The following is a 14666-nucleotide window of genomic DNA, read 5'->3' as shown; positions in this document are numbered from 1 at the left end:
GGAAGCAATGCTGTCTAGACAAGAGAGGCAGGAACCCCCAGTGATAGTCAGAGAAAGAAACATAGGAAGAACCTGACTAAGTGGATAAAACAGTCACAAGTGGGGTGGGGAGTTTGTACTTTCAGACTTACAAAATTCTGTTAATATATTTTTACAATAAAGTAGAATTAGTTTGTCTGGTTGTGTTTTCTGACTGATTTATCTGGGAGAACTGACATAAATCTTGCAAGTCTAGTAATCCACCAGCTATGATATAACCATCTTCTCTTAAAAGGGAAGGTTGAGACCAAGTGAAAATTGTTCAATACAGTTGGATCCTGCAGTGGGCTGTTTAGTGGGTGAACCACTGCCTCTTTAAAAAATGGTCAAGGAAGAATTCACCACCATTAGCCAACCACGATGGGCATGGATCACAAGTAAGCAAGCTATACGAGTACCCAGTCCACTTCATCAGGACCAAGCTTCTCCTAGATCAGGGGTCTGCAACCTTGACAACATTAAGACTTGTGGACTTCAGCTGGCTGAGGAATTCTTGGGAGCTGAAGTCCACAAGTCTTAAAGTTGTCAAGGTTGCAGGCCCTGTCCTAGATAACCAAGCCACACTGAATTCCAGCCGCTACTGTAGGACCTTCTCCAAGGCTTGAATCCAGTTTGGAGCAGAATCAACAGATGCCCAAATCTCCAAGTCAACTCTTCCCAGGAGGGCCTTGTAATGATATGTGAGAATGATCTTAACAGACAGGATATTGGGTTAGGTAACTGAACCCACAGCAGGAATGTGGGTGGGGCAAGAGGAGTCCCTAGTTTCTTAGACTTCAAAGGAAACGGGGAGAAATATACTTTCAGATTTGCAAGATTGATGTCAACCTTACAAGGTTGACCAGACAGGAAACAACAGCACATAAGCTAATTTTATTTTATTGAAAAGTTACATTCATATAATATTGCAGTCACATGTACATTTAGTGATCATTTCCAATTTAAGGAATGTATTGCAGTCACTAAATGAGAGGATGTGGTATTTAAGACCTTTGAGATGAAGAAAAGAGTCAAGGTCATTCATATTACTGGAAGCAATGCATTTCCTAAATTTATATGTCTGACTTCTAGCCCAAACTGCTTGGATCTCACCTGGAGGAGGAATTCTGAACATGTTCTTTCTAGCTGACTAGTTGAACAGACAGAAACCTGCTTGATTAGGAGTCCCTGATTTAAGCTACCACTACACTGTAGTGGGATTTATAAATTGTGTCAGGAAGCCTAGTGGTAACAAATGCAGTGACCTCAAAATAGGTGCAATACTATGTATACAATCCTGCCTTTAATCTATACCTCTGATTTTATTTGGCTGTAATTTTGAATACATATTGAAAATGGAATAAATTGTAACTCACAATAACGTAATAGAACTGTGTGTCTTGATTAAAAAAAACAAAACCCCATACTCCAGATGTGTTCAGAGTCAGGACAAAAGCTAAAGTTGATTAAAGATACTTCAGATCGGGGTGTGTGTGGAAAGGGGAGCTGGGTGGCACCAGCAGTGGACTGTTGCATATGTGTGCACACACCACTCAACTTGTGCAAGCAGCAGGACCACATGCACACACCCGCAACTCAGCTTCTGCAAGTTGAGCTGCTCATGTGCATGCTTGCCAGCACACCACTCGTGCAAATCGAGCTGCACGCACATGCTCGCCAGCCCACTGCTCACACGGCCCAGTAGTGGGCTGCAGCCCAGGGGTTGGGGACCCCTGCTTTAGATTACAATAGTTAATATGATTACTTCCAGGTAGTTTTAATTTTTTTGTCTAATTAAAAATAACTTTTGTTGGCTCTTTGGGCATTGCTTTGGAGATCTATTTGTTTCCTTTTGATTTCAGATTACATGTTTCTGGGATGAAATAACTTTCCACTATAAAGTAATAACTATAAAGAGAGCAAACTAATTTTTCCCCCAGGTGGTTGGAAAAACAGAATTTACTCCTCTGGTTAAAAATTGCCTTTAGTAAGTGTCCTTCTGTGATTGATCACTAATTTTTTTGTTACATGTCATTGACTCCATGCATGTGAGATCCATTAATGAAATAGTCAGGCCATGCCCTGTAAAGTCTTCAAGCCAGTGTTGCTTGTTTTTTTGTAGAAAAACAGGGAAGAACTGCCAGGAATGCTTTCTATAATATAATGGTCTGTAATCTCCTACAACATACTTCCAATATTCCACGTGGGGACTGTAATTCAAAGCTGGCATCAATGTTTAATGAGCAGGAGATAAACATAGCCATGGCTGAGTACTCTTCTGTACGGTTCAGTAGGAGAAGTGCACATCAGCGTTTAAAAAGTACAGCCCATCTGAAACAGGGAAATCATTAAAAAAATACATAAAAGGAAAGCTGGCAAGCATGAATCATTTTTATTGGTTGAGATATCTAGGATAGGTGAATAGGAGTCACAAACTAAGTAGCTTTTCTGTATAATCTACTGCTAAGTAATTAACAATGACATGCACAGTCCGGCATTTCCTTTGTCTTCCTAAGCAACCTAGTGTTTTCAGAAGCTCTGGATTTTTCTTTCTCATCTTCACTTCTCCCAAGGAAAATAGAAAGCATAAGGTTACACTGTTAAATTAGCTGCAATTGTTGTTTTTTAAAAAATAGAGAAATTGTAAAAAAACAGATAAAACCTTGCCAGACTTTATCCTCAGACAAATCAACGGAAAACACAATAAAACATGATGTCTTCTTCTGTAAAGTCTCTGTTTGAACTTTTATAATAATCCACCACACAACCATTGATGCATTACTGCATGACATCCCAAAGTGCATGTGTGTAATTATAACCAGTCTGTTCATAGCAAACGTATTTTCTGGGATAATTCTTTAATTGATAGAATTGCTTAATTGATCGAATCAATGTTTGAGCTTTTACTATTTACATATTTTAATTGTTAGTAACAAGCTGGTCATCTTTTTTGTTTTGTCTTCTGTTCTATTCAATGGTGGATTTTCCTCAGGTCACTCAAAAGTGAAAAGTTGTAGAAAAACCTTTTCTAGTACAGTACAAAAGGGCTTGTTCTTATTTCAAAGGCACTATATATTCATGAACTTAGCTTCACAACACCAGACAGACACCGTATAATAATAACACAATCCACATAATATCACAATATACCATAATCCAGGCTAGAGAAACCCCTCATCCAGAGAAAATCCTCAGGGAAAGATAAATGTAGACAGTTGAAATTTAAAATGTTTATACCATTTACATCCCAGACTTGTGCAAAAGCAAGCATGCATAAAATGTCTAAAACTCTACACAGGTTGAAGTGCTTAATTTGCTGTATTCATTTGCCATTTCATGGCAGTTTTGGTAGCTGAATCCTATGTAAAATTATTGAAAATTAATTTGAAACTGAATTCTGATAAAATTAGTAATACTTTGGGTCATTGCTTATCTACCTTAAACTGTCTGATTAAAAACGTGTTCTGAAAGGGGGGAACCTCTTTGCCCATTGAGGTTGAGGGGGCATACTAATCAAGCATAATATTGCACTATAAATGCTTTTGATAACATCCTAGCATATTAAATAAGTATATAATACTAATACTAATAATACTAATACTAATAATACTAATGCAGGTGGGGGTGAACTATCACAGTTGCAGTAGTTGAAGAAAACAGTCCATTAAGAGCTGAGTGTGCAGCTTGTGCAAAAACTGTACGCTCCAACAAATCCTCTGTGAACAGAGATCTCTTCACATAGGGAATTCATGGAAACTTACAATCAGACCAGAAATGCTTAAACCTTTACATGCAACTCAATAAAAGCATGCACCAATGCTAATGAACTGTTGGGAGCAGAGAGATATAAAGTCAAGATGTTAATTACGACCTTTAAAACCTTATGTGGGTATAGGGCCAGGTTACCTACAGAACCATCTTCTCTCCATTACATCAGCCCATCCCACCTATTCAGTCAGGGAAAGTACGTTGAAGATTGTGTCAGCTAAAGAATTCCGACTCCTGGGATTCAGGAAGAGAACCTTCTCTGCCGTTGCCCCCGCCTTGTGGAACAATCACCCCAGAATTGAGGTGGACCCCTATTCTCCTGACCTTCTGAAAACATGTGAAAACATAGCTCTGCAGCCTCTTACAGGAGCAAACATCTGTAGGGCCAGATAGAGCTCTGAAAGTTGTCCCCCTGCCTTTTAATTTCTATCATTAAATTTTAATCATCCTTGCCTCTTTTAGGGGCAGTGCGGTGGCTGAGTGATTAAGATGCTGGGCTTGTCAGCTGGAAAGCCAGCAGCCCAGGTTTGAAACCCAAGTTCCACGAGTCAGGGTGAGCTGCTGTCCTTGCCCCAGCTCTTGCTAACCTAGCAGCTCGAAAGCATGCAAATGCGAGTAGATAAATAGGTGCCACTTCTGCAGGTAATCCTTTACTTTTTTTTTTGCCTCTCTTTAAATTTTAGAGTGTCCCTCTATGAGGAAGATGGGCACTTTCAACCTTTGATAAAGAGCCTAAAATCCATTTGTTAGAGATCTCACTTCTTCTTTCTTAACCTCTCCATTAGGTGATTCAAATAATCCTAGTTATGTACAGATAATTTAATAATATATTTGCATTTGTATACCGCCCTTTCCCTGAGGACTCAGGGCGGTTTACAGGGAATTAAAAATCAAAACATACAAAAGTTAAAACCAATTAAAAAGCATTAAATCACCCTGTACATTAAAACCCCAGTTAAAATTTTCTCCTCAGCCTGGGCCCGAGAGCTCAAAGAGCCAGGTCTTCAGGCCCCGGCGGAATGATCGGAGGTCGGGAGCAGTCCTCAACTCTACCGGCAGCTGGTTCCAGAGGGCAGGCGCTCCCACTGAGAAGGCCCTATCCCTGGGTGTCACCCGCCGGCAATCTCTCACCGGCGGAACCCTGAGCAGACCCTCCCTGTGAGAGCGCACTGGGCGAAGGGCGTTTGATGCCGGCAGCAGGTGTTCCCTCAAATAACCCGGACCCAGGCCATGTAGGGCTTTATAGGTGATAACCAGCACCTTGAATTTCACCCGGAGGGCAACCGGAAGCCAATGCAGCTCGCGGAGTAGAGGTGTTACATGGGAGTATCGGGAGACCCCCATTACAACTCGCGCGGCCGCATTCTGCACCAGTTGAAGCCTCCGAGTGGTCTTCAAGGGCAGCCCCATGTAGAGAGCGTTACAGTAGTCCAAACGGGAGGTCACAAGCGCATGAGTGACTGTGCGTAGGGCGTCTCGGTCCAGATAGGGACGCAACTGGCGCACCAGGCGAACCTGTGCAAAAGCCCCCCTGGTCACGGCTCCTATGTGATCTTCAAAATTGAGCCGTGAGTCCAGGAGGACGCCCAAGTTGCGAGCCCTATCAACGGGGGGTAACACCTCACCCCCCATCGTTAAAGGTGGAATAACTTGGTTAACCCGAGACGCCGATATGCACAGCCACTCAGTCTTGGCGGGATTGAGACGAAGCCTGTTTCTCCCCATCCAGACCTGAACCGCCTCCAGGCACCGGGACATCACGGAGAGGGCATCACTGGGTTGGTTCGGGGTGGAAAGAAAAAGTTGGGTATCATCAGCGTACTGGTGATACCCCACCCCAAAACCACGAATGATCTCGCCCAGCGGCTTCATGTAGATGTTGAACAGGAGGGGCGAGAGAACCGACCCCTGAGGGACTCCACAAATGAGAGACCTCAGGGCGGATCTCTGCCCTCCTGTCAACACCGACTGCGAGCGGCCCTGGAGGTAGGAGGAGAACCACCGTAGGACGGTGCCTCCCACTCCCAACCCCCTGAGACGCCGCAGCAGGATACCATGGTCGATGGTATCGAAGGCCGCTGAGAGATCTAATAGGACCAGGACAGAGGAGCAACCCCTGTCCCTAGCCCTCCAGAGATCATTCACCAGCGCGACCAATGCCGTCTCCGTGCTGTGTCCGGGCCTGAAGCCCGATTGGTACGGGTCCAGATAATCAGTTTCCTCCAGGAACAGAGGGAGCTGATGCGCCACCACACTCTCAACAACCTTCGCCAGGAAGCGAAGGTTGGAGACTGGACGATAGTTGTTTAAAACAGCCGGGTCCAAAGCAGGCTTCTTGAGGAGGGGTCTCACCACCGCCTCCTTCAAGGCGGCAGGGAAGACACCCTCCTTCAAAGAAGCAGTTATTACTGCATGGAACCAGCCTCGTGTTCCCTCCCGAGCCGCATAAGCTAGCCAGGAGGGGCACGGATCCAACAAACAGGTGGTGGAGCTCAGTCTCCCCATGATCCTGTCCACATCATCAGGGGAAACAGGGTCGAACTCAGTCCAGATAACGTGCTCAAGACCGCCTGATTCCTCCACATCAGACTCTGCCCAGTCAGAGTCCAAGCCGGTCCGGATCCGAGCGATTTTGTCCGTCAGATGATGACTAAACTCCTCGGCTCGTCCCTGCAAGGGATCCTCCCTCACCTCCTGGTTAAGGAGGGAGCGAGTCACCCTAAACAGGGCGGCCGGGCGATTATCTGCGGACGCGATAAGGGCGGCAAAGTAGTTAGACTTCGCCGTCCTTATCGCCGCAAGATAAGACCTTATGAAGGTTCTTAACTGCAATCGGTCGGATTCGGATCGGCTGGATCTCCAACCGCTCTCTAGACCTCGTCTCCGACGCTTCATCTCCCGGAGCTCCACAGAGAACCATGGAGCCCAACGGGATCTGCGCCGAGTCAGAGGTCGCATGGGTACAACACAGTCGAGTGCCCTGGTGGCAGCCGTTTCCCAGGCCTCCACCAGAGCATCGACTGGGCTGTGGGTAAGGGTGATAGGTATCGGCCCAAGCGCCCTCTGGAACCGGTCCAGGTCCATTAGGCACCTGGGGCGGAACCACCTGGTCGGTTCCGCCGCCCAGCGGCGGGGGATGGCATGACGGAAAACCAGCCTCAGGAGGTGATGATCTGACCACGACAGAGGGGTGATGGACGGAGAACCCCCTCCCAGATCATCCAACCACTGTCCAGACAGGAACACCAGGTCGAGAGTATGATCCCCCTCGTGAGTAGGGCCCTCAATAACCTGGGTCAGGCCCATGGCTGTCATGGAAGCCATGAACTCCCGAGCTAACTCCGACGACCCCCCCAGTGATGGCAGGTTGAAGTCACCCAGGACAATAAGCCTGGGGAACTCCACCGCCAACCCTGAGAGGGTGTCGAGCAGCTCAGGCAGGGCTGTTGCCACACAGCTGGGCGCCAGGTATGTGAGCAACAAGCCCAACTGAACCCGAGGACCACATCTCAAGAGGAGGGATTCACTCCCGGCCATCTGGACAATGGTGGCCTCCCGGGGACACAAAGTCTCCCGAATAACCACTGCCACCCCACCACCCCTGCCCTGAGCCCGTGGCTGGTGCAGCACCCGGAAACCTGGCGGGCATAACTCGGTGAGAGGCACCCCTCCCTCCGAACCCAACCAAGTTTCCGTGATGCACGCTAGATCCGCACATTCCTCCTCGATCAGATCACAGATGAGGGGAGCTTTGTTAACTACGGATCTAGCGTTAAAATAGACCAACCTGAGCTCAGGGGCCTGATCACCCTCATCCCCGGGTAGGAGGGTGCTAACCGGAGGGTCGGAGCGCGCCACCGCTCGGAGATAGCGGGGGCGCGATCCCAGATGTTGATATGGCCCTCCGCGCAAACACCTGCTGCCATACCCTATCGCCGTGGGGATTCGATGCCCCACCCCCACATTCCCAGCGCCAGCAGCCACCTCCCCCGACCCCGTCCCGTCGGGACCTCTAACAGGTCCAGACTGAGTGCCGGTTACAAATTCCTTCCCCACCCTCCCCTTCCTCCCCCTCCCTAACCTCTTAAAATAACCGGCTAAGAATCTTATCAGGGGCCTCTTAGCGCGTCTTAACTCGAGGCCCCTGTCCAAGCCCAACCACCTCTCGGAGTCCCAAAGCTTGGACCCGTCATTAAGGGGAGTATGGAAACAGGCGACAGGTCGCGCCCATGAGGCAGGAACCGCCCTAAGATGAATTGCCAAAGATCAATAGGACTCATCATCTGTAAATCACATTTCCATTTCCATCTGTATTTGCATGCCAGGAATTTAACTGCACACAGATCTCATAGGTTTGGGAAGAGAGATATTTGGGGGATTTCTCTCCTATGAGCAAGCTTAAAATCAGACAGCAAAAATAGTGTCTGGCCTTTATCCACTGATCAAGTGCAGCGCTTCCCCATATAGTTAGAATGCACCTTCCTTAGATGGAGTATTTCTAATTAGCTGCCTTTGAGTGCAAATGTCAAGCTATGAAATTTTTTGTCTTTAGGACCGCCTTAGTGCTTCTAGCTTGTCTACAGTTATGAGGGAGGTGGGAGCGGAGAGTTTGGGATCCACAGGTGCTCCCTATCAATGTGAGAGCTGAAGCCGCTGAAGAGATGTTTTGGCCAACCAAAGTTTCTTCTCATAACAATTGCTGGAAGATTAATTGGACAATGTCGACCTGAATTGTCAGAGAGGGGAGAGACAGTTTTACTCTTTTAATTCTGTTTCCTACCATATTTTCAGAGCTAGCTTTCCTTCCATCGTACCAGTTTGCTAATGCCTAATCAAGTTTACATTAGAGATCGTAATGTCTCTGGTGTTTTGCTTTGTTGGGCTTCTCAGCCAGAGCTTCGACAGGAAATGCAAGATTATTTGCTCTTTGTCATGCTCCTTAGCTATTGTAATCTGTTTCATCAGGAAATTAAAAGATGCTATACCCAATTCTTTTTTTTAATTGAAAAGTTTTACAGTACATTTTTTTAAATAGAAAAAAAACCTCCTTCCCCCTCCCCTCCCCTCCCCCCAACCCTCCCCTCCCCCCTCCCCGCCTTCCCAGAGCTGAATACAGGGTATAAACTTACAAACCTAAGCTACAATATGCTAACAACAAAAATAAAACATTAAATTCTATCGCACTTTAACTCTCCATAAACATAACTATATTACTAACAAATAACAAGTAACTCATAATACATCTTATAAAACCACTACTTATTCAAATGCTAAATGAAACTTTTTAGTCCCATATTTATTCTGAATATATTCGATCCATCTTCTCCATTCCACAATATATCTCTGTTGCGAATGGCTATACCCAGGGCTTTTTTTCTCATAGAACGCTCAGAACGGAGTTCCGGCAACTTTTTTGGATGGAACCTTGTAGGGTAGGCAAGGCGGGTTGTATGACATGTGTGAGTTCCGGCACCTTTTTCTTTTACAAAAAAAGCACTGGCTATGCCCAATTCTTTCAATAAGATCATAAGAAAAATAAAAACTTTGGAAGAAGTGTGCTCGTTACTGTATATCCTTCTTTCTTATTAACGATAGCTTTGGATAACCTCAGCCCATAACACAGTGAAGCCTTTTGAGAGTAAGGTGAGGAAAGAGCCAAGAAAGCATTCTGAGCATGCATTTCTTTACCTTAAAACAAAATGCTCAAGACAAATATTTTAATCTGCAGTAAAGATGAATGGTAAAATAGAGCATGTTGGTTATTCTGAGCAAATGAATATATTATGAATTAGTGAACGTTTCTCCCCAAACAGTTATCACTATTGAAGCTTTACCAGAAAAATATTTTTAACCCAAAGCAATATTTTTCTGCAAATTTTCACAACTCTTCATAACAAAAAAGGGTGGGGGGGGGTTTGTTGTTGTTTTTGTTGTTTTTTGCCTTTTAGCCTCAACCACTCAGTATTTGGATGCAAGTCATTTACAACCTCATTTGTAAGTAGTGGGAATGATATGAGGTTGACCAACCTTTGTTGAATTAGCTGGGAATTTCATCTGTCCCCAATTTGATTCCAAATGTTTTGGACTTTAACTTTCATAATTCCTGGCTAGCTGGAAAGCATGGGAATTGAATCCAGAATAGCTGAATATTGTAGACCCCACCCCTTATGTAAGTTGTAAACTTACTGAGAGCTGTTTAGGTTGTAAACTAGCAAGGTCCTACATTTACAAATATCTATTAACTTTCAGGGGATGTGGTGGCTCAGTGGGTTAGGATGCTGAGCTTGTCGATCAGAAGGTCGGCAGTTTGGCGGGTTGAATCCCGAGTGCCGCATAACAGAGTGAGCGCCTGTTACTCGTCCCAGCTTCTGCCAACCTAGCAGTTCGAAAGCACATAAAAACACAAGTAGAAAAATAGGAACCACTGCGGTGGGAAGGTAACAGCGTTCTGTGCACCTTTGGCGTCTAGTCATGCCAGCCACATGACCACAGAGACGTCCTCGGACAAGCGCTGGCTCTTCGGTTTTGAAACGGAGATGAGCACTGGCCCCTAGAGTCGGAAACAACTAGCACGCATGTGCGGGGGAACCTTTACCTTTTACCTTTATTAACTTTCAATCGCTTAAAAATCCTTGGACTGAAAAGTATATATTCTGTTTATAAGAAGGCACCTGAAATAGACAAGCAAATTGCCTGTGCCTTTTTTCCATCTATTTTGCAGTGTCTGCAGTTTGTACTAGGATGTGTCATATGTTCAATTCTTTCCATTTTAAAAGCATAAAGGAACAAAACTGAAACTTGCCTTACAGTGGATTGCTTTACATAATGCCTATAAATGGATCCAGTGGATATAAATGTCAATGAATTCCAAAATTATAGTGTATATGCATAATTCGTTGCTGTTATTTCAAACTTTTATAAGGAGTACGAGAATATATCAGAAGCGTTCTAGGGGTGCAGGGCAGTGGTGGGATTCAGCTGGTTCGCACCACTTCAGCAGAACCGGTTGCTAATTTTTTTTTGCCCAGGCCCAGAATGGACTTCCAGAAGCGGCATCCACACAGAGAACCAGTTGTTCACATTTTTTAATCCCACCACTGGTGCGGTGTATAGAAAAGGTTGGGAGCCGCTGTCCTAGAGTGAATAAGACAACATCTATTCACTCTAGATGCATTCAAATCATCAGTACCAGATGGATTACATCCCATAATTCTGAAGGAGCTGGCAGATGTGGAGTTCTGGCAGATCCTGGAGTACTGGGGAATTAACAGAGGACTGGAAAAGAGCTGATGTGATTTCAATCTTCCAAAAAGGAAAAAAAATATAGGAATCCTAGTGGAAAACCACAAGTAAGAGCCAGCAGTGTGGTACAACTGCCAAAAAAACCCAATGCAGTGTTAGGTTGCATCAACAGAAGGATAGTTTCAAGATTACAGGAAGTGTTAGTATCACTTTATATTGCATAGTAAGACCACATTTGGAATACCGAATACCAGTTTCGGTCACCACAATACAAAAAAGTTGTTGAGACTCTAGAAAGAGTGCAGAGTAGAGCAACAAGGTTGATTAGGATACTGGAGGATAAAACGATGAACAGTTGCAGGAACTGGGTATGTTTAGTCTAACGAACAGAAGGCCTAGGGGTGACTTGATTTGGATGGATGGATGGATGGATAGATAGATAGATAGATAGATAGATAGATAGATAGATAGATAGATAGATGATAGATGGATGGATGGATGGATGGATGGATGGACGGACGGATAGATGATTGATAGATAGATAGATAGATAGATAGATAGATAGATAGATAGATAGATAGATAGCCTTTATTGCCATTTTCTACTGTGGGCACAATGGCACACATTAAAAAATGAAATTTAGTTGCTTGCTCTCAAAGTGTACACATACATAACACACATTTAAAACATACTGTATACAACATGTATAGACCTACACCCTTACATATAAGTAACATATAAATATTAATCACTGTCCAGCTTGAATACATCACAGAAGGAGGAAGCTTGAGAGTTCACAAGGTTAATACTGTATGGAACAAAACTGTGACTGAATCTGGATGTTCTGCTTCGGATACCACAGAGCCCCCTCCTCCCAGAAGGCAACAAGGAAAACAGGTTGTGAAGAGGATGTGTAGTGTCCCAGACAATCTTACGGACTCTGCTCAAGCAATGTTTATGTGCTGTGTCCAATGTTTGGGGAGCTGCCACAGAGAGGAAAAGGTCGACCTATTTTCCAAAGCACCTGAGGGCATAACAAAAATTAATGGTTGTAAACTTACCAAAGACAGATCCAATCTAGAACTAAAGAAAAATTTCCTGGCAGTGAGAACAATTATTCAGTGGAATGGCTTGTCTTCAGAAGTTGTGGGTGCTCCATCTCTGGAGGTTTTTAAGAAGAGATTGTACATCCATATATTTTTTTTGAATGGTCTAAGGCACAGGTCTGCAACCCGCGGCTCCGGAGCCGCATGCGGCTCTTTCAGCCGTCTCCTGAGGCTCCCAGTCTTCTGCTATGTGCAGTCCAAAAAAAAAAAAGTGGGACTAAAAAAGTTCAACCAATCAATTCAAATATGCAGGGTAGGTGCATATCTCACCTAGGCTCCACTCTTCAGTCAAACCCTGTTCTGCGCACACATTTTTTGCGGCTCCCAGTTTATCCTTTTGTGAGGGAACCGGTTCCGAGTGGCTCTTTCACTGTTTCAGGTTGCTGACCCCTGGTATAGGGTCTCCTGCCTCAGCAGAGGGTTGGACTAGAAGACCTCCAAGGTCCCTTCTGACTCTGTTATACTGTTACTGTAACAGATCTAATTCAAACTTGGAGCATATTTGAAATGTTTAAACCAGGCTGTTTTGCACTCAGAGTAGTTTTTTTCTATTCAAAGCAGAATTGTTTTATATTTGATTTGATTTATATTTAATTTGAAACAGTTTGGATTAAAACCCTTTCACAGCTCCACCACCCAGTTCCCCTCAGACACTTTGGCTCCCTCCCTCCCTTGCAGTGCTGTCTCGGATTACTCAGAAGAAAGAGAAAGTAATGAAGCTTTCTTCCAGCTGTTACAGTTCACTGATTTCTTATTACTATTACATTAACAGTTAGTTGGCAGAAATTAGATTGCTTGGTGTCACGCCATTAATGTCAGCAGAAAATCAGCAGTCCTTTTCTAGATAGCCAAGTGACTGTGTTGATCATCAGGCCATCATAAAACTGTATGAGTTATAGGTGGTTCAACTGCCCACCCATGCGTTCTCTAAAGTAGACCATTTCTCATGTTGGCCCATTATGTCTCACATTTCTCATCCCTTCCTTGTCATGTTCCTTGTGGAGCATTTTAGACAATAAACTGTTTAGAATTAATATCTTTTGTACTCTCCTCCCAGAATAAATGGAAAATGGATGAAGGGAAAAACAACATGTGAAAGTTGCTTGGAATGGAGTGAAAAGAATGTTTTGGAGTGCCACATGGATGTGTGAGGTTGCAATAATGGGAAATATGAAAAAGATGTTTGGTGGATAATAAACATTTATTAACTTTATATACCACCCAACTCCCAGCCACTCTGGGTGGTTTACAAACTGTTAACACCCTTTTAAAAACAAGGGTACAACAAAATATAGGTAGCCCTCAACTTACAACCACAATTGAGCTCAAAATTTCTGTTGCTAAGCGAGATAGTTGTTAAGTGAGTTTTGCCCCATTTTACAACATTTCTAGGCATTGTTGTTAAGTGAATCACTGCAGTTGTTAAGTTAGTAACAAGGTTGTTAACTGGTTCTGGCTTCCCCTTACTTGTCAGAAGGTTGCAGAAGTTGATAACATGACCCCAGAACAGTGGAACCATCATAAATATAAGTCAGTTGCCACACCTCTGAATTTTGATCACATGACCAAGGGGATGCTGCACCGATTATAAGTGTGAAAAATAGAATAGAATAGAATAGAATAGAATAGAATAGAATAGAATAGAATAGAATAGAATAGAATAGAATAGAATAGAATAGAATAACTTTATTGTCACTTTAAATGTACACTAATCAGCATATATTAAAATGAAATTTCATTGCATTCAGCTCTCAAAGGGTAACCACCTCCAATATACACTACATAAACATGACAAAAATTATGCATATACCCACATACACATATATATATGACACAGAGAAACAACACAGTCTAGTTTGTCTGTATACATATACATGGCAGAAAAAAAGAATCCTGCAAATTTGCAAGATGGATGGCATAGGGAACAAAGCTATTCAGAATCTGGAAGTCCTGCTAGAAATACTTTGAAACCTCCTCCCAGAGGGGAGCAACAGAAAGACCGTGAAGTGGGTGTGTGGGGTCTCTCACAATGCTTCCAGCTCTAAGCACATAGCGCTTATAAGCAGCATCCTGAATACCAGGGAGGGAGCTTCCTATGATCTCAGCTGTCCTTACCATTCTCTGTATGGACAGAGGCACTGCTGCCACCGAACCAGACAGTGATGCAGTTTGTTAAAATGCTCTCAATTGTTCCTCTGTAAAAAGTGGACAGGACAGAAGGAAAAAGATGTGCTCTCCTCATCCATGCAGGAAATGCAAATGCTGGTTTGCATGCATCACAAAGTGGTGATAAGTCACATTTTTCATTGCTATTGTAACAGTTTCCCTAATTGGAATATCTATGGGGGGGAGGGGAACTGTAATTTTAAAAAAGTTGTATCAAGTGAGGATATCATGGCAAAAAGAAGGAATTTCTTGAGGTCACTTTCATTATTGCATTGACTGAATGGGAGTTCCAGAAAGCTAGTTTCTCCATCTTTCCTTCTTTTAGCAGCTTCTAGAATTCTCAGGGAACTTTTATGATGGCATCAG

At 43.9% G+C, this 14666-nt stretch overlaps 2 protein-coding genes across 2 annotated transcripts in view; one reads left to right on the top strand and one right to left on the bottom strand.

Moving 5' to 3' along the window:
- Positions 1-14666, bottom strand: part of GPRC5C (G protein-coupled receptor class C group 5 member C) — a 420745-nt gene that overhangs the window by 204938 nt on the left and 201141 nt on the right. The window lies entirely within an intron of this gene.
- The window catches only part of TTYH2 (tweety family member 2), a gene marked incomplete at its 5' end in the record, with an annotated part of 97065 nt that overhangs the window by 35709 nt on the left and 46690 nt on the right, over positions 1-14666 (top strand). The gene's annotated exons all lie outside the window — the stretch shown is intronic.

Source organism: Vipera ursinii (genome assembly GCF_947247035.1).
Source record: "Vipera ursinii genome assembly, chromosome: 2".
Classification (NCBI taxonomy): domain Eukaryota; kingdom Metazoa; phylum Chordata; class Lepidosauria; order Squamata; family Viperidae; genus Vipera; species Vipera ursinii.
The sequence above is the reverse complement of the archived record's forward strand: the minus strand, read 5'-3'. Positions and strand labels throughout refer to the sequence as shown.